This window comes from Diceros bicornis, chromosome 27 (assembly GCF_020826845.1).
Source record: "Diceros bicornis minor isolate mBicDic1 chromosome 27, mDicBic1.mat.cur, whole genome shotgun sequence".
Lineage (NCBI taxonomy): Eukaryota > Metazoa > Chordata > Mammalia > Perissodactyla > Rhinocerotidae > Diceros > Diceros bicornis.
Genome location: NC_080766.1, coordinates 10902116 through 10920396, shown reverse-complemented (window position 1 = coordinate 10920396; position 18281 = coordinate 10902116). Strand labels below are relative to the sequence as shown.

At 37.5% G+C, this 18281-nt stretch overlaps 1 long non-coding RNA gene across 1 annotated transcript; it reads right to left on the bottom strand.

The window, feature by feature from the left end:
* Positions 1-5337: 5337 nt before the first annotated feature.
* LOC131393000 (uncharacterized) lies at positions 5338-17185 on the bottom strand. The gene is made up of 3 exons (XR_009215824.1): positions 17101-17185; positions 7630-7738; positions 5338-5681 (listed from the first exon to the last, which is right to left on the bottom strand). It is a non-coding gene; the product is annotated as an uncharacterized LOC131393000 (long non-coding RNA).
* Between the last annotated feature and the right edge of the window lie 1096 nt (positions 17186-18281).

Sequence of the window (18281 nt, the reverse complement as noted above, 5' to 3'; positions counted from 1 at the left end):
CTGTTTTTGAAAATAGTGCTCATCTTTTCATTAGGCTTTTTTTTTTTTACAGCCACTCTAACAATTATATCTGTTTTGTGCTTCTTCCCTTATGTGAAATAATTGTCATCTTCGATGTATGGCCATAAAAATAGGGATTCCTAGAGAAGATGCTTTCATAGAACTGACTTAATTATTCAGAGGCCAATTATCCTGTTCTAGACTATTCACATTGTTTCTATTTCATCTCTTCTTCCCCCTACATTTGAATATTTTTCTCAGTCTATTAACGATCCGTTTTGCTTCTCATTAACATCTCTGGTAAAAAGTATGGTGAAAGAGACATTTGAGACTTTGGGAAATGACAAAGCTTTTGAATTAACTAACGTCTGGATACTCTTACCTTGTTAAGACAAATAGCTGAGTTTATTGCACTTTATAGGCAAACTTATACTGAGAAAGACTTGGATTATTGTGGTATTCTTTCAGATACATAAATATATAAGGAGGTCATCAAAAATGTCCTCTTTTTATAAGACCAAAACCAGAAATTATAGTACCATTAGCCTCTTCTAATAAATCTTTTTGTTATACTCTGGCCCTCAGGTTCAAGGTTATAAGTGTATGGTGACAGTTATTAACTATTATATTTTAGTTCTGTGAGGCTGGTGGCTCTGCAAATCACATTTCTTCTTTGCCAGCTATTTTCCTGTTAGTTCTGCCAATAGAGGTCACTAAAGAAGCTGAAAGGTAGTTGGAGAGAGAAGGCACTTGCTTCCTCCGGGTGTCTACAGCTCCAGTCAGCCTCATCTCAGCAGTGGTTTCTAACCTCTGAAGTAGCTGTTGGTTCCAGTTTCTTGCTTTCTTCCATGTTCTTAGAACCAACCTCATGGCGTTTCTTTGGAGAAACCAGCAAGAGTCTGGTAGCACCCTCTCGTCCAGGTTAGCAGGGCACCTCCTTTGAGCTCTTGAGCTACCAGCTGCAGTCAAGGGCTCTCACTTCTAAGAGATCTGAGTCACAGCTTCTCAAGGCCTCTTCTCTAGTGTCTGGATAATCTCAGTCTCTTCCTTTGTTCCTCGAATTCTAAGGGAGACAGATGCTTCCATCAGTTCCTATCTCTGTGTTAGTCCAGTGTTCCTTTTTTGATTTCAGTCTTCTAATAACTCTTTACACAATTCCTATATTAGATTCTCTCTATTGAACTAACTAGTGCGTTTTCCATTTGCTGGCTGTACCCTGATGATATAGTGCTAAGTTTAGGTGTCAAACACCTTTAAGACTAAGCCTTTTGGTTTGCTTTTTTTGCCCTCTCTCCCTAGCTCATAGCTCGCTGTGAAAATGCTTGCTCTCTATATAGTCATGGGAGATTTCCCTGGCCCCATACTCTGATCACTAGGCATCTATTTTACATCGTTTGTACCTAATACATTTTGGTGTATATTGGTTTAGCCATGTTAAGTGGTTCATTTGCATTACTCCCCTCATCAGACACTGAGATCTAATTGTCATGCTCTCTGCCTCCTTTATATTGTCTCTTCCCACATGTTGTCATTATTTGGCTCATTTCTATCCTCAGGGAACAATGCAGCGTCCTCATCCTCATCAGCCACTTGATGAGACTGAACAGTGTCAATGTCAGAGTGATTCTCACTTGAGTTTTTATTATCTGCCTCCGATGTGGCAAAATTTCCTCCCGCAAGGGCTAAAGTGGGGCTTTCACATTAGGCCTATTAGTTGTAAGTAAGGGGTGGTCAGGGCAAGTTCTGGTCTAGTTCTCTTGGGCTTCCTTTCCTCACATCGTTCCACTAGTCTTTATTAACTTATGACACGATACTGTGTAATAAAGTCTGTATTAGTGCTGAGAAAATGGCTGAGAAGCAATGTCTGAGCCGTCATTTGGCATTCACTGTGCTGCTTTACAAAATCTCGGATTCCTTTTCCCGGATCAAGCCAGCCCTGAGGCTACCTAGCTCTTCCGTTCCATCATTTCTTCATATTGTTGGTTCTGCGTATTGTCACTGAAGCAGAGTCCTCCACAGACCACACTGGGGTTTGGTATCGGCTGCAACGTTGAGATGAACTTTTCTCCTCTTTTTGTTTTTTTCCCCCCAAATTAACTAGGTGAATGATGATTTGTGTATCTCAAGAAAATTTCACCCAAAGCATCAGCTTCAGATGTTATCAATGTCACATGTCTATGCACTTTTGACATTTATTTTCTCTGAAGAGAAATATCTCTTGTTGCATGCTATTTTTAATGCTTACCCACGAGCTCTTTGGAAGAGCCAAGAAAGCAAACAACCAAAGTGAATTGGAATTGAACTGAGTGGGACACTCAGGAAATTTTCAAAGTGGATTTCTAAATATATATACCTATACCCCCAGTTTTCTTTCTTCCTTTTTTATCAACAACACTTAATGGAATCTGACTGCTGTTATATATGATTGAATGTTAACCAAAGGGAAGACAGCATTGAAAATGGTGGGGAGAGGAGTCTTATTTTAGTAACAGAAAATGTAAATACAGAATTTTGAAGTATTTATTTTAGTTGTTTCGCCCACAGAAGATCTTCCTTCCTCTTTCCTTAAAGAAATTCAATGGCTAATGGCTGGTAATCAGACATAAATTTATAAAATGCTTGCTATTGTTTTAGGAAAAAGTTAGGAAGGTTAGTGAGTAAGAGAAGAGAATGAGTAGAAGGTGAAATTCTGAAGACCAGAAGTTTCACCCCGGTAAAAGTTGTAATGGAGAAGACTAGTTAAGAAGGAGGGACTATTTGACATGGCTTTTATTCAAGCTACTAAGAAGATGTGCTATCACCATTTTCTCTGCCATGTCTTTCTTGTTTCCTACTCAGGGGAAGGATGTTAAGACGTGTAGCGTCAATGTAATAATGACGGGTAATGTATGGTATTTTCTACTGGGTCAAAGAGTGGCAGCATTTCTGGAAGGAAGGAAGCTGGGTCACACAGCCACTGCATGAATTCGAGGTGACCTACAGAAGACAGGGCTCCACTTTTCCATATCTGGAGGCTTTATCTGGGTCAAAAGAATGTGCTTTGCCTTTGCCCCAGACAACTTGAGCCAGCTGGACTCTGTCCAGGAAGATAAGGCTGACAAATCCTGAGAAGGCAGGAAGCAGCAGCTGCTCTCTCACTGTATGGCGTGTGATATCACCATTTCTCCTAACGTCTCTTTGTCCATCTGACATGTAAAAATAATGAAAGCATACAGACCCGCATTTGTTAGAGGCCAAATAGTAGCCTGGCATATAGAATCAGAAGTTTCTGCACGTACAGGTCACGTAGCATCTATGAAGGATTAAAATCATCTCTTAATCCTTAATGGAGAGTGAACAAAGATTTATGGAACACCTGCTATGAACCAGCCCTTGTTCTACGTACTTATACACATGCTCATTTAATGCTAAGAATAATGATTATTTGTTTTGTAGATCAAGAAACTGAACATTGGCATCATTAAGAACAGCCCTGGAATGTAGCTATTGTTATCCTCAATTGAGAGATAAGAAAGTGAACTTAACTTGTATACTAGGAGATATGAATATTAATATAGACAATAGCATTATTTTTAATAGAGAAAAACAACTCTGGAAAGTATTCAAGTGTGAGGAGAATAGGTAAATTAATTTTGGTGTATATATCCAATGGAATACTTTAAAGTAATGAATATAAATAAAATATAGCTATACATATCAACATAGACGACCCTCAAAAACATGATGTTGAACGAAAATTTCTAACCACAGAAGAATATGATTCCGTTAATAAGGAGTTCAAAATATACAAGATGAAACAATATATTATTTAGGAACACAAAGACATGTGGTAAAAATGTAAAGAAAAACAAAAAAATAATAGACAAAAAAACCCTCTGAAGTAGGAAGAGATGTATTTAGGAAAAGACACCCAGGAGGCTTGATCAAGTTCTATTTCTTAAGCTGTGTGGTGACTACACAGGTGTTAATTTTTTTTATTGTTTTAAACTGTACAGATTCATTATATATACTCTTCTTTATGCATGATACAAAACAAAGGACAAGAAAGCAGTTAGAGTAAGATAGAGTAATCAACTTATAATACTGTCAATTCAGTGCCCTGTCCGCCATGCTATAGCAGCTGTGAATGACGTCCAGAATTCTGTTTACTGCCACACATAAGCAGAAATTTTTGTTAAGACACTAGAGAAGAGATATGGAGGACTGAATATAAGAAACAATATATTATATGTAAATGCATATAAGAAAGTTTATCCAAAATACGTAATGAACTCATACAACTTAATAGAAAAAAACCCAAACAATTTGAGTAAAAAGTGAGCAGAAAAACTGAACAGACATTTTTCCAAAGAAGATATTCAAATTGCCAACAGTTACGTGAAAAGATACTCAACATCACTATCATCAGGAAAATGCAAATCAAAACAACAATGAGATATCACCTCACACTTGTTAGAATGGCTGGTATGAAAAAGACAAGAAATAACAACTGTTGCTGAGTATGTGGAGAAAAGAGAACCTTTGTGCATTGTTGGTGGGGATGGAAATTGGTGCAACCACTATGGAAAATAGTATGAAGTTTCCTCAGAAATTAAAAATAGAACTACCATATGATAGTACCACCAGCAATTCTACTTTCAGGTATTTACCCAAAGGAAATGAAAACACTAATTTGAAAAGATATTTGCACCTCCAAGTTCATTGCAGTAATATTTCCATAAGCTAAGATATGGAAACAACCTAAGTATCCATTGATGGATGAATGGATAAAGAAGATATGGTATATATATGTGTATACATATATATAATGGAATATTATTCAGCCATAAAAAAGAAGGAAATCCTGCCATTTGTGACAACATGGATGGACCTCGAGGGCATTATGCTAAGTGAAATAAGTCAGACATAGAAAGACAAATATCGTATGATCTCACTTACATGTGGAATCTAAAACAAAAACAAAAACTGAACTTACAGATACGGAGAACAGATTGGTGATTACCAGAGGGGTTGTGGGGGAAGGTGTGGGCAAAATGGGTGAAGAGGGTCAAAGGCACAAACTTCTAGTTATAAAATAAATAAGTCTTGGGGATGTAATGTATAGCATAGTGACTATAGTTAATAATACTGAATTGCATGTTTGAAAGTTGCTAAGAGAGTAGATCTTAAAAGTTCTCATCACAAGAAAAATATTGTAACTATGTGTGTGATGGATATTAACTAGACTTATTTTGGTGATCATTTTCCAATATATACATATATCGATTCATTATGTCATACACCTGAAACTAATATAATGTTACTCGTCAATTACATCTCAATAAAAAAAAGATTAGATTTTATTTTTATTTTTTTTTTTTAAAGATTTTATTTTATTTATTTATTTTCCCCCCAAAGCCCCAGTAGATAGTTGTATGTCATAGCTGCACATCCTTCTAGCTGCTGTATGTGGGACGCGGCCTCAGCATGGCCAGAGAAGCGGTGTGTCGGTGCGCGCCTGGGATCCGAACCCGGGCCGCCAGCAGCGGAGCGCGCGCACTTAACCGCTAAGCCACGGGGCCGGCCCTAGATCTTATTTTTAATCCTGGCCCTGGCTTGTTCATTCACTTGACTTCTCATCTAGCCCCTTCATTAGTCCACATCTTGTAGATGCTGTGTATTAAATAGGGTCCTTCAAACACCTGCAATCCAAATGAGAATTTAAAAGATTTACCAAGACATATTAAATAGCCCTAGCCCCAAATCCCTAGATTTAGGTAAATAAAATATTATCATACAGATTTAAAGGCTGGAAATAAATTGGTGGCAAATGAAATTATAGGGTTAAACTTCTGGACCACATCGCAGTATCATAACCATAATTGTAATTTCTCGTTATACAAAATAATCCAGAGAGCAAAGTCCGTATAATTCTTGAATTGTGCCCAATACATAGTTATAACATTATGAATGCTAAAATGGGAAAACTGTCTTTATGGCAATTTCTATTTTTTTCCATATTTATTTAGGCAAAGCATTCTGGAGATTATTTTAATGGAAGAGAAAACTGAAGATTATTTTGATAGCTGTGGTATACCTAGGAACAAGCCTTGCCCTGGCTACTGAGTGAAGCAAGCTTGACAAAATGGGAATTATTCGCCTTGAACTAGTGGTTGTGAAAGAGCTTTGGGCTCAGAATCAGCAGACCTATTGTTGAGTCCCTGCTGTGTCACAAGTCACTGTGTGAAACATCACTAGAAAAGTTGTGGGGGTCAGATTGCCCCCAAAGTCTCATTCATTCTTGTCGGTCTTTTCTCCAAAGTGTGCCACACTTACCAGATGATGTTTCCCCTCTTTACCTTGGGGGACTTCTTGACTCCCTGGAATGTGGTCTTTCCTGCTTGGCGCTCTGCATGGTAGACCAGCTCTGCTCTTTCCATCACGGGCACAGGCAGGTGTCCTCAGCTTCTCCTGTCGCGATTGGCTGGGAGCCTGGAGCCATAAAATGGCCCGTACCTCTGTTTCTACAAAGCTGCTGGGCCATTTCCGCTTTGCAGCTGCTTGGCTCGAACGCCAAATTCTGCTAGCGATGCTGACTGACCACCTGGCCAGAGCCGGCTCGAGGCTAACATGTGAGCATGCTGATACCCCACCGCAGCCTCGCCCTAACTCCCTGCTGCTCCCAGCTCTTTTTCTCAGGGAGTTAATTCAGGGTTGATTCTGCCTCCTTTCTTCTTCCCTCATTTGCTTCCTTCTTCCTTTCCTTCCTTTATAAAACAAATATTTACAAATTGCCTATTAAGTGCTCTGCATTTTGTGAGGATAGAGTCATAAATTTTATTTATATCTATGCCAATAGTGAGAATTGAGGTTTTCCATGCAGAGAAAAATGAAATAAAGTCTCTCAAACATAGGGGAAAAAAAAAAAGAGAGAGAGGGTTACCAAATTCCGTTCTCTATTACCATAGCTAACAAAATTTCATTTCCCCATCCTTCTTGGAAGTCACCTGCTCCCAAACTCTGCCCAGTGCATTCAAACGCTATTCAACAATCCCAGTTGACGATTGTTAGCAGACTGTTTCTGACACAGCTCGTCTCTCTCGCAGGATGTTTTTGCTTTGGTGTACAGGCAGCACCGTGCATCCGACAGTTCACCTAATATATTTCTGTTATTCTCATGGGTGTCTTTTCGCAACTGAAAACTATTCCATGTGGTGTTCTGAATTTTGGCCAAACACCGAGAGGTGGTAGCAGGTCAATCCTCTGGTTTAACTCCACAGCATTTCCTCTCTGCATTTAAAAGCTCATTGGACGAAAGCCAAGGGAGCAGGTAGAATCCAGAGGAGCCCGGGGGGGGGGGGGGGCGGTTTAGGAGAGCGTGGTGAGGTCATATTATTAGTTCGTCTTTTGATGTTTCAAATTCCCCCCTAGTGTTTGTGAGTATCTTGATAATTAGAAGGAAATATTACCTCCTAAAAATTGCATCTTCATTTCAAAGTAAAGAATTAAAAAGAAATACTCAATTTTATGGAAGTTGGATGAAGTTGCTTGCTCTTTCTTCCTTCATAAAGCTGATTGGTAGAAATATAAATGATTAGTTCTGGAAAATTATGCCATCTGACCTATTTTTTCTATAATTAGGCAACACACCTTTCCTATTAGTGTCAAATACTCTGCCCTGGGCTGTTCTTGGCTTTCAGATCCCAGATCATAGACTCATCGAAGCCTCGGAAATGAACATTGGGACTGAAGCGAAAACCTTTAAAAAATGTGAAATAAACACAATATTTTAACAGATAAAAGTGCACTCTCAAATTCTTATCACTATAAATCTCTGATAAGAATAAACAAATTTGCAAATATATGTATTTGATGCTTGCAGCAAGACATTCATGTGCCTTAATGATGACAGACATTCAGATGATTTTTTATACTCTAAGTCCTTGCAGTGACATTCACCTGGAATGTGTGGGCCCACTGGAGAAGAACAAAGGGTTTATCTACAGTGTATGCCAACATTGTTTCTTTCTAAAGTGATGCTGGAGAAAGATGCAAACATATATATGTAGACCCTGCGGTCTCATTTCTCTTAATAAAACAGCATTACTAAAGCCAAACACACTGCTTTGTGACATAATGGGTATGCCCACACAAACAGGGGCATCAAGGGGCTACTTCAGGGTTTTGATTTCTTGCCAAAAAGTGAATAATCTTATAATCAAATGTGCAGCAGTACCAGGCCCAGCAGGGAGGATTAAGGACTAAGTATTCATTGGGCTGCCTGATCTCTTTGTTCTTCAGGTTCAGAGCAGGATAAATGAAAAGGGGGAGGCAAGAGGGAGTGGTTTAATATAGAATAAATTGTCTAAAAGGGGTCAGCGACGGCAGGATTATCGATGAGTTGAAGAGGGAGCCCGCTGACTTTTTATTTTAAACCTAAGACAGGATAGAGGTTTGGGGATAAAGGAGGAAATCAGATAAGAAAAACAAAGGATGCAGGCATATTGTCCTTAAGTAGTCTTTTTCTGTTTCTGAGATTTCTTATGTTCTTGTGCTCTGAGCCAAGATCAATTGAGATTAATCAGTTGTATAGAAAGCATTGTGATTGCATTGCAGGCTTTTAAAGTTTAAATTTGTTTATTGAGCACAATTTGGTTAGCATCAGGTGCTGAAGTTAGAGACACCAACACTAGCATAGAAATTACTTTATTTAGCTCCCAGTTGTAAGTTTCTATAGCAACTGGGTCCTATACCAGAAAACTGAGATTCTAGAGCTCAAATGATGCAGTCAGAGATGGCAAGATCATATTTGGGGCACACTTGCTTGCTTTTTGCATTTTTTTGCTCTGCTTTGTGAGAAGTTTCTTCAGTGTGACTCTGTCTGCTTAGTCATACTTTTAATTACATCTTTTGCTCTGAACCTTCTCCCCTTGGCAGCAGTATAAAGTGTCTATTTCGGTTGTGTTTCAATTTCCATTGACTAGTTAGTATGTTGATGCAGAGGAGGTAGATGTGATCTGTTTTAAATACAGTTGAAAGTTTTGAATAGTGAGGAAAGTGTCCATGGTGCCAAATTTAGTTAGCTACTCCAGGTAGAAATTAGGATGTTAATTCAAAAAGGAAACCTGATCTAATTTCTACATTCTGCTTTCATTCAGTTCATAAATGCAATGTCATGATCCTTTTAAATACGTGGAATGTCCCTTATAAAGTTTATTTTTTCTTAATTTTTAAGTAAGCGCATACTTGGAAGAAAATTGATTTTATTTTTGTGTTTTGTAAATGAATGCTTTTATTGTAGGCATTTTCTGGAGAGCCTCGTTATGGTCGAAATAATATTTTATGATGGTAGTTTAGCCGATATTGCAGAAAGGCTTAGAGAAAAATAATTACTTCTGGGTTCCAATTGTGGGAATGATCACTACAGTAAAAAAAGAAATAAACACAGCAGCATTCTCACTGTCTATGTTTTTGAGTGGTTCTGATCCAAACGTGTACTTATCAGACTAGAAAAAAATAAACCTTAGGTAAAATAAACCCACACAGGACATACGTGTTTTAAATAGTGTCATCTTTTCCATGAAACTCCCTGTTTTATAAGAACTGGTTTTTGATATTTGAACTAATCGTTAACTGACTGGTTCAAAGACTAGTAGCAGAAGAATGCTTACCATGTACCATATGGCATAGACTATTAGTTCAGAGAATGACAACAATATACTGTAAAAGCAAGGATTCTATGTGTGCCTTGATAAAACAAAACAACACAAAAGATTTCCACCTAATGTTCACGTTTATTGCTAAGTTGGGGCATATTAACATTTGCAAAATACAAATTCTAAGAGGCAGCTGCTGGAGATTGGCCAATTATAATTTCATAATTCAAAGAGAAAATCTTATTTGACTTGAAAATTCTGTTCTTGTTTTCTCCTTTCATGAATTATCATACAGCCAAAGCACAGTGTTTGTGAGAGGAAGGATAAAACAGACTTGCTTCCTGAGAGTCTGCAAAAACGCGTCACCTCAGATGAACTTGGTTCTCCTCACACTAAATAAGAAATTTTCTTCTAATTTTCCAACAGATTTAATTATAATAAAGTTCATTCAAATTGTGATTATCTATTCTATTTTCAGTTTTTATGAAGAATCTTGAAATGTCACCAGTCCTGTAGTAGAGTGTTTGCATGTCATTCATTACAGTGTGTCTACTATCTCACGATACATCCAAAAGCCATGTGAGATCAAGTTTTACTCTCCCAGGCGAGTAGTTTCCAGTGCTCTGTTAAAACTCTGAGTGGATAATTGTTCCTTTAACAAAACGTGTAGAGAAGACACTTGATGAATAAAGAGCGGTTATTACCCTGTACTGACATTTGTGAATTTCAGGCTTTGGAAGTTTTACAAAATGGATTCTGCCATGGATCACTGAATTTTTTTTTTTCTCTTTTCAAGTCCATCCATGATATAATTTTTTCTTCAGGTAACTTATAATAATATTATTTAATTTAAAAAAATACTGGGTCATCTAATGCAGTAACTTGATTAAAAAGAGTTAAGTGTTAACTCAGAATAATAATATGTAGACTATAGAACTTGGAAACAGCAAGTTGGATTTCTCAGTATTTTACTGAAAAAATGAAAACAGCAATTACTGGAGTAGATAAATCGTTAATACAATTTTGTTTTGTTAGCTAAATCAAAACAAGTTTATTTTAAAATATATATTTTAGTCATAAATAAGTTTTATGATCACCAACCAATCATAATTGATTCTCATTAATTCTTTGTTGGTAGCAACAATGAAAATGAATCAAAATCAAAAGACTAGAGTGTCAAAGTGCACATAACACACCAAAACACTTGGCATGTTATGTGCGAAAAAAAGTTAACACAGCAGACCTGAGGCTGCTCTCTTTAGAGGGCCTGTTTGCAAGGTTGGCCGTTGGCTGGTGTCTGGAAACTTGACTTCTGAAACATTCCCTAACTGATAAGGTGATTTTCCTGGGTCTAGACTATACAAACCATGTATTTTATAATGACATCTGCTTTCCTTCTGTGCATCTGGGATTTTGATAGTTGTTAGGCAGAGAATGCCTATGTGATCAGCCCCCAATAAAACCACTAAATAGGTTTCAAATAGGTTTCCTATGGTGGAAACATTACACATATGTTGCTGCTTTTTTTTTCTGCTAAAAGCAGAGCGTGCTGTGTGTGACCTTTCACGGGAGCGAGAAGATATAATGGAATCCCGTGGATTCCTCCTTGTCTTCACCTGTCTTCATTTGATGTTATCTTCTCTTTCTAATCTGATTGTGATCTTTACTATGTCTTCATAATGAGTATTAGCCATTAGTACAACTATATGCCTGAGTCCTGTGAGTCTTTCTAGCAAGTCACTAAATATGTAGATGTTTTTGGAGGATTCCTGAAACAGATTATAACAACTCTGGCTGATTTCATCATTGTGGGAGATTAAAAGAAATCCAAAACTGACCCATGGCATGCATTAAATGTATGGGAATAAATATCTGCAGGGTAAATGAACATTTTAGCAGATGTGCCACGACAAATATGCCGTCTACCACCTTCTCATTAGAATACTCAGAAAGACTCACAGTAATACAAAACCTGGTGTCAGCTTTGTAAACAAAATAAAAAAAGGTATGCTATGGCAAGGTTTGCTGTAATTTACACTAATTGTACCATTGCTATTTTTTGCTGTAAGTATATCTGTCGAATCCTGGTAGAATTTGAGCTTCTGTTTTGGTGGCTTTCTCTCCAAAGGAGGAAATCATACAGGAAACCTCAGGAGTGAGCTGGTAGCTGATAGGCAGAAGGCTCATCAAGGAAACCTGGCTCTCTCAACCTTGATTCCAGCTGGAAGGAAAATTAAAATCACCCTTAAAAGTTTATAAACACAAGCCTACCCTCATGCTAGTGTGAGGACAATTCATACAACTGGTGTGATTTGAAATGCCTTAGCAAAGAATCTAATTTAAAGAGATTCTGGGTTGGTAATGGCCATGGTAATTGGCAGAAGCAAACACAATTTTCCTTCTGGAAAATTGCATTTCAAAAATAGGCCAATAAGAAGTCTTATTGCTTGAGTTCCAAAGAACATGAGATCGTAATCACAAAACATATACACATCAAGAAATCATGAGCAAAGGCCAGCAGAAGAAACAAACAAACAACAAAAACAATAAAAACCAGTCAGATGAACCCGACCTCCAATAATTACCCACAAGAAGTTCTCTGGACAACAGTGGTTTAATGGGCAAACTCTTTCAAATGGTTAAAGGAACAGATACTTCTCAAATATCTTGGAGGGGAAAAAAAAGAGTTTTACAATTCATTTTATGAAGCTAGCATAATCCGTGTACCAAAGTTTGATAAGACACAGAAATAGAAATTGTAGAACAATCCAACTTTTAATTGTGAATATAAGTATATACAACCAAATACCACAAAAGTAAATTAAAAGTTACATTTTAAAAATTATATGGCATAATAAAGTGAAGATTATCCAAGCAATACAAGGTTGACTTCTATTAGGACATCTATGAATGTAAGTCTTCGTTACACATGTACTTCCAATAAGGAAATCTACATGGTCATCTAGTGGGCCTTGAAAAGGAATTCTATAAAGTCCAAGTACATGCCAGCCAAAATCTCTTAGTAACCAGGGAGATAAGCATATCTTCTAATTACTATAAAGAATGGATTTCTCTTAAAACAACAAACAATTAAATTTCTGCTGGAACATGTTATTCAACAGTATTGTGAAGTGGGTAGTAATATCCCCAGTCTGGCAATAAAGAAACTAAGGCACAGAAAATTTAAGTACCTTGCCAATTTCACAGAGCTGTTGAAAGGTGAAGTCAGGATTTGAATGAGGCAATCAGGTTCATAACTGTATGCTATACCCTTCAGGAAATCAGACTCAGCATGTTAAATTTGACTGGACTGTTAGACATGGAGGTGGTGCTATGCAATTGGATGTATGAATCAAGAGTTCATGGAGAAAGTCTGAGCTGGTGAAAAAATTTGGGAATTATTAGAGTGTAGACAAAATTTAAAACCATGAAATATGATATGATCACCAAAAAAGTGAAACAATCTAGGGATTTCATTATTAAGAGGTAAGGGAGATGAAAAAGAACCAGTAAGTGAGATGGAGGAGAAACAGCCTAAAAGGTAGAAGGAAAATGTGAGTCATAGAAACCAAGTGAATAAAGTATTTCAAGGAAAAGAAAGTAATCTTCTGTGTTCATTCTGCTAATGGATCAAATAAATGTGTCCTGAGAATTAGCTCATGGATTTAGCAACCTAAAATTCATTGAGGTCCTGCCAATAACAATTTTAGTGGAATAGTGGAGCGAAATCTTAAATGCAGTGGGTTTAAGAGAGAATGGTAAGGGAGGAATTGGAAGTAACACATTTTGAGATGTTCTACTATAAAGGGAAGAAGAGGAATGAAGCAGTAGCAGGAGGCAAATGTGATTAGAATAATTATCGTTTTGTTTTGAAGATGAGATAAAAGCAATAGGCATATTAGCTGATGGAATGATCTAGTGGAGAAGGAAACACTTACGATGCAGGAGAAAAGTAGCGTCTTTGGAACAATGTCCTTAGATAGGCAAGAGAATGCAATCTAGTGCACAAGTGAGGGGTTGGCCTTAAGCAGTGACATTTAATTGCTATAATATGAGGAAAGGCAGAGCATATGAATAGGTGAATTGATCTGGTGTCTTGTAGAAGTTGTCTTCTGCTCACTTAAGTCTTCTCAGTGGGTAATATTGAAAATGAAGATGGAAAAGAAGATACTTAGAAGAGTCAAGAGTATCTACCAGAATCAAGAATGAATGAACTTCAGACATACATTGTGATTGTTAAGAAGTAATGGGAGACCTCTTAATATTTGTAGGCATGAATCTAAAATGAGACCAACTGGTATGGTTGTGCATTTTTCTTGAACGACAGTCAGTTGCAAAAATGCAGGTGCAGAGTAGGCAGAGTATCGGGGCTTTATCAAATGAATATCACACACTGAGAGAGAGCTAAGAGATCTGAAGGTATAAGCAAAGAATTGTTTATAATCTCCTTTGTTTATTAGGATCAGCTGTGGAAATTACCCAAGTAAAGTAGAAAGAAAGGATTTGAGGTGAATGAGAGACAGTGAAAATGAGGTAGGATTAGTAGATCGGAGGATTTAAGCATTGTAGGTACTGGAATAATGGAGACACTGAGTTGGAAATTTAGGAAGTAATGTTAAAGAAGGGGATTCTTGAAACTGAGATTACAGGTTCACATGATGAGTAGTGACAAGGGCAAGATATGCCCAGGGGAATGAGTGGTAAAGGTTGGGGGTGGGGTGGGGAAGGGGAGAGATCAATCAAAAGGAGCCAAAAGGCTAGGGTGTTGGAGACATTATCTACCTCGATATTGAAATCACCAAAAATGAAGATAGTAATACAGGTAGAGGTAGTTAAAATTATCCATAAGTGAGGAGGTCAGTTGATAACTCCGAGAAAGAAGTAAAGGTTATTATAGCCTAATGATACAATATTCAAAACCGGGAATTTCTAAGGTGAGAAGAAGAGTGTGAAGATGAGAATGGGAATAAGGAAGGATCCTTCCCTGTGTTCAGGCCCTGTGCTAGGAAGGCTGTGGGCCATAAAATAGCGACCACTAGAGGGGGCTGCAGAGAAAGCTGTGTGTTCAGCGGAGCTCCTGGTCCTTGTTACAGGAATGAAGGGGTAGGAAGTGTTCAGAGAACACATTGAGATTATAGAGGATTTTGCTGCTGATGGATGGTGAGTTCCCAAGGGTACAGTGGGGAGGTTTTATAAGTGAGGGAGTGGTAGGAGTTGGGAAGAGAACAGAGGATATACAGAGTTATATGGAGAATAGAAGGAAGAAGATGGGGGTGACCTGAGAGTCTTCTTTGGTAGCAAATATAAAAAGGAAAAAAAGGACGTAATGGGATTAGACCTAGTGGTCTCAAGGCAAACAATGATGGTAAGGCCGTGAGGGAGGAAGGGGCAGAAGAGGAGGGTGACCAAGACTGTTTTTTACTTCTGCAGAAGATAGCATGGAAGCCAGGCTAGAGGCGGTCTTATTCTGAAGGCCTTGAACTCTCTGTTGAACTGGCAGAGGGAGGCTGGTAAGTCTGAGGAGGTGGTGGTATGTCTTTGAGTGTCTAAATGTTAAGGGCCACTCTTGACACCTGCTGGGAGTTGGGAGTGGTCTTTTTCAGGCACAAGAGGCTTGCTCTTGACTCCTCTACAGTCTTAGGATATGATATTAAGTGACAAAAAAGCAAAATGTAAAACTATACTTTAAACTTGACTCCAGTTTTATTTGTAAGATTGAATACATATACTTATAAATGCATGTGTATGGAAAAATGGAATGGGAATACAGACATCAAAATATTAAAAATTATATCACTGGTGTGAGATTATAGGTGATGTTTACACTCTTATTTACTGTCTCTTAAATTTTCTAAAGTAAACACCCATAATCAGAAGAATGCCTTTTATATCACAAAAAAAAAGTTATTTAGAAAGAACACATTTCTGTTTACAGGATCCTGCACTTAATAACTGCTTGCTGAACTGATGATCATGTTTGAATATTTGTTATGGGTCTTGTTGAATTCTGAGAAGCCAGACTATATTTCTCACTAGCAATGATAACTTTTAAACAGTATTTGAAAAATAAAGTGTTACTGATAACAAAGATGGGTGTTCTCACAGCTGATTTTTCAGTTAAAATTTTGGAATATGTAATTTAACTAGAAGAGAGTAATTTTAAATTTACTTGAGCGGTTTATATAATTATGTGGAGGCAAGGCAGGTATTCTTCTGTTAGATAAAGACATACTATTAGAAAACCGTAAGGATGATTTGAGGAAAATCCACAAGTCTGTGTTAGAGAATTTAAATCTGCATTTCAATAATTGAGGAGGATTTAATGTAAAACAGGAAGCCTTTCTGAAATAAGCAATCAAAATAATTCATTAAAGCCGTAATCACTAGAAGGCTTGGCTGGTGCTCTACTTGATAAATAAAGAAAATTGGTAAATATTGTTGAAATGACTCAGGTAGTTTAACTTTATTGCTGAGGGAAAAAAGTGGTTCATTATCATCCTGAATTTTCTTTTTCTTTTTTTTTCAATTCCCCCTTGAATGTAAAAGAGAAGATTCAACCATATAAATTGTTTATAAGACCATAGATGTAGACCTAATTATTTTTCAGCCTATGATATAGACAGGACCAACTAAACTTGCTAAAATGTATGAACTTTTGAAAGTATCAAAAGTAAATCAAATGAAGTTCATAGTTGCTATAGGTTTATATGACTTAGTGCATTTAAGAACACTATTTTTATGGAATACAGGGAATGAACAAATGGATGTCATATTTGCTTCTCTATCCTTTCACTTCTACCCTTACCTGCCCCCCTTCCATGCTCCAACTTCCCAATTAGTATTTTCCTTGCAAAAGTAAAATTTGTATTTTTGGAGAGAAAGCATTTTCCCACTACATGTGCTTTTGACCCTATTTTCCTCTCTTCTTGGGAAGAGCTTGTACCCTTTTTGCCTGCATCATTTTTCAAGATTCACTTTCTTCCTTTGTGAGGCTGTACTTATCTGAGATGGTGTCACTCTGGACTTTTTATGTCCTCTGTGCCTTGTATTTACATATGTGTCACTGTAATCTGATTATTTGTTTTCTACCATATGAGACCCTCAAAGGCAGGCCGTGTCACTGACGTGTTTTGTGTCTAGAGATAGTTGGAGACTAGAAGCAGGTTTGGAATAGAGTTAGAAGCCTGTGAGACACATCGCTTTGAGAATCTACTTCTACTACTACTAGTAATGAGATGATGTGAGCGCTAGCTTTGGAAATATGACGGTAGAAGTTCAGATGCCTTAGAATCTAAGCAAAGCCTTTGCTAGAAAAGGGACGCCGATTGAAATGTTATAGATGTATGTGAAGGCACTTGTTCCCATTTTCTTTCACTTATTATTGTCCCCTCGTTAGCAGCCTGACTGAATTATAGCTTGATATTATGCCATCATGGAAGTGGGCTAGACAGTCATGAATACTCACCATGTTTGAGGTTTCAGGCATTATCTCTCTAGAGTTTGGGTGAGATGCCGTTAGGATGTCTCTTCGAGATCTGAAACTGGTGGTCTAAAACCCTCAAGGAAAAAACAGAAGTATTCTAAGTCACACTTTGTAAACTAATATCAGACTTACAAAGTGATAGGATGAGTTGACCACATGCTGCTCTGACTTAGGGTTTAAACAGGAAGCTGGAGGTCTGAGCCAGTGTCCATGTTAGGGTTTCTAATCTAAGAGTATAAAGACAAGGATGTGAGTTTGAGATTTGCATCTGAGATAGAATAATAGTTTTTAGTGAGTGGAAAGGGTGGATGGGAAGAGATTGAAACTAAAAGTGTAGACATTCAGAGTCCTCTAGGCCCAAAGATTGGCTTAGGTTCAAGGACCAGAAATCAGGAACTGGGATATAGACCTAGGAATCCGAAGAAACCAGGGGCATATCCTCAGTATACAATGGCAGGGATACAACCACGGGAAATCACGGGGCGAAAAAATAAATGCTCAAGTGGGCATGACCCTTGGCTTAGGGGAGTGACCAGATCCAAAGGTAGGCATGAGTAGAACGTAGGGAAGACGTTAAGAAGGGGTGGGAAATGTGGTATTAAGGGTGATGCTAACTAGTTTAAATACTAATTACTAGAAATAAAAAAAAAAAGCATGATTTTTAACTAAGGTCTGAGTCAACATGAGGATCACAATATCATTTATTTTTAATTCTAGATGTATGTTCAGATGACTCCTGGGGAATTATTTCCTCTGGTTGTGACTTACTTCAAAGGTCTGTCAATCACCATTTTCCTTTCAATAACCCAAGTGGGGCTAAGACGATCTAAATAGGCAGATACCTTCAGCTACCAGGATTGGTGCTATAAGATCTTCCTTGCTGTCTAAGAAGTTGATGCTAATGGAAAATAATTCATAAGCAAAACCCATTTTTCTAGGACTTGTACATAAATAGGTTAGGAGTAATAACAAAAGCTATCAGTTTATCTCATATAAAAACTGAGATCTCTGGTTAACACTCTTCCTCCATCCTGTTAAAACTTTTGTTTTTTGGTAATTACTTCCTCTACCAGATGGGACTGATAAGCAGTCACTTTGTACTGATGAAGTCATCATTTCTTTATTCATTTAACAAGCAGTAACTGAGTTGCCTCCTCGTGTGG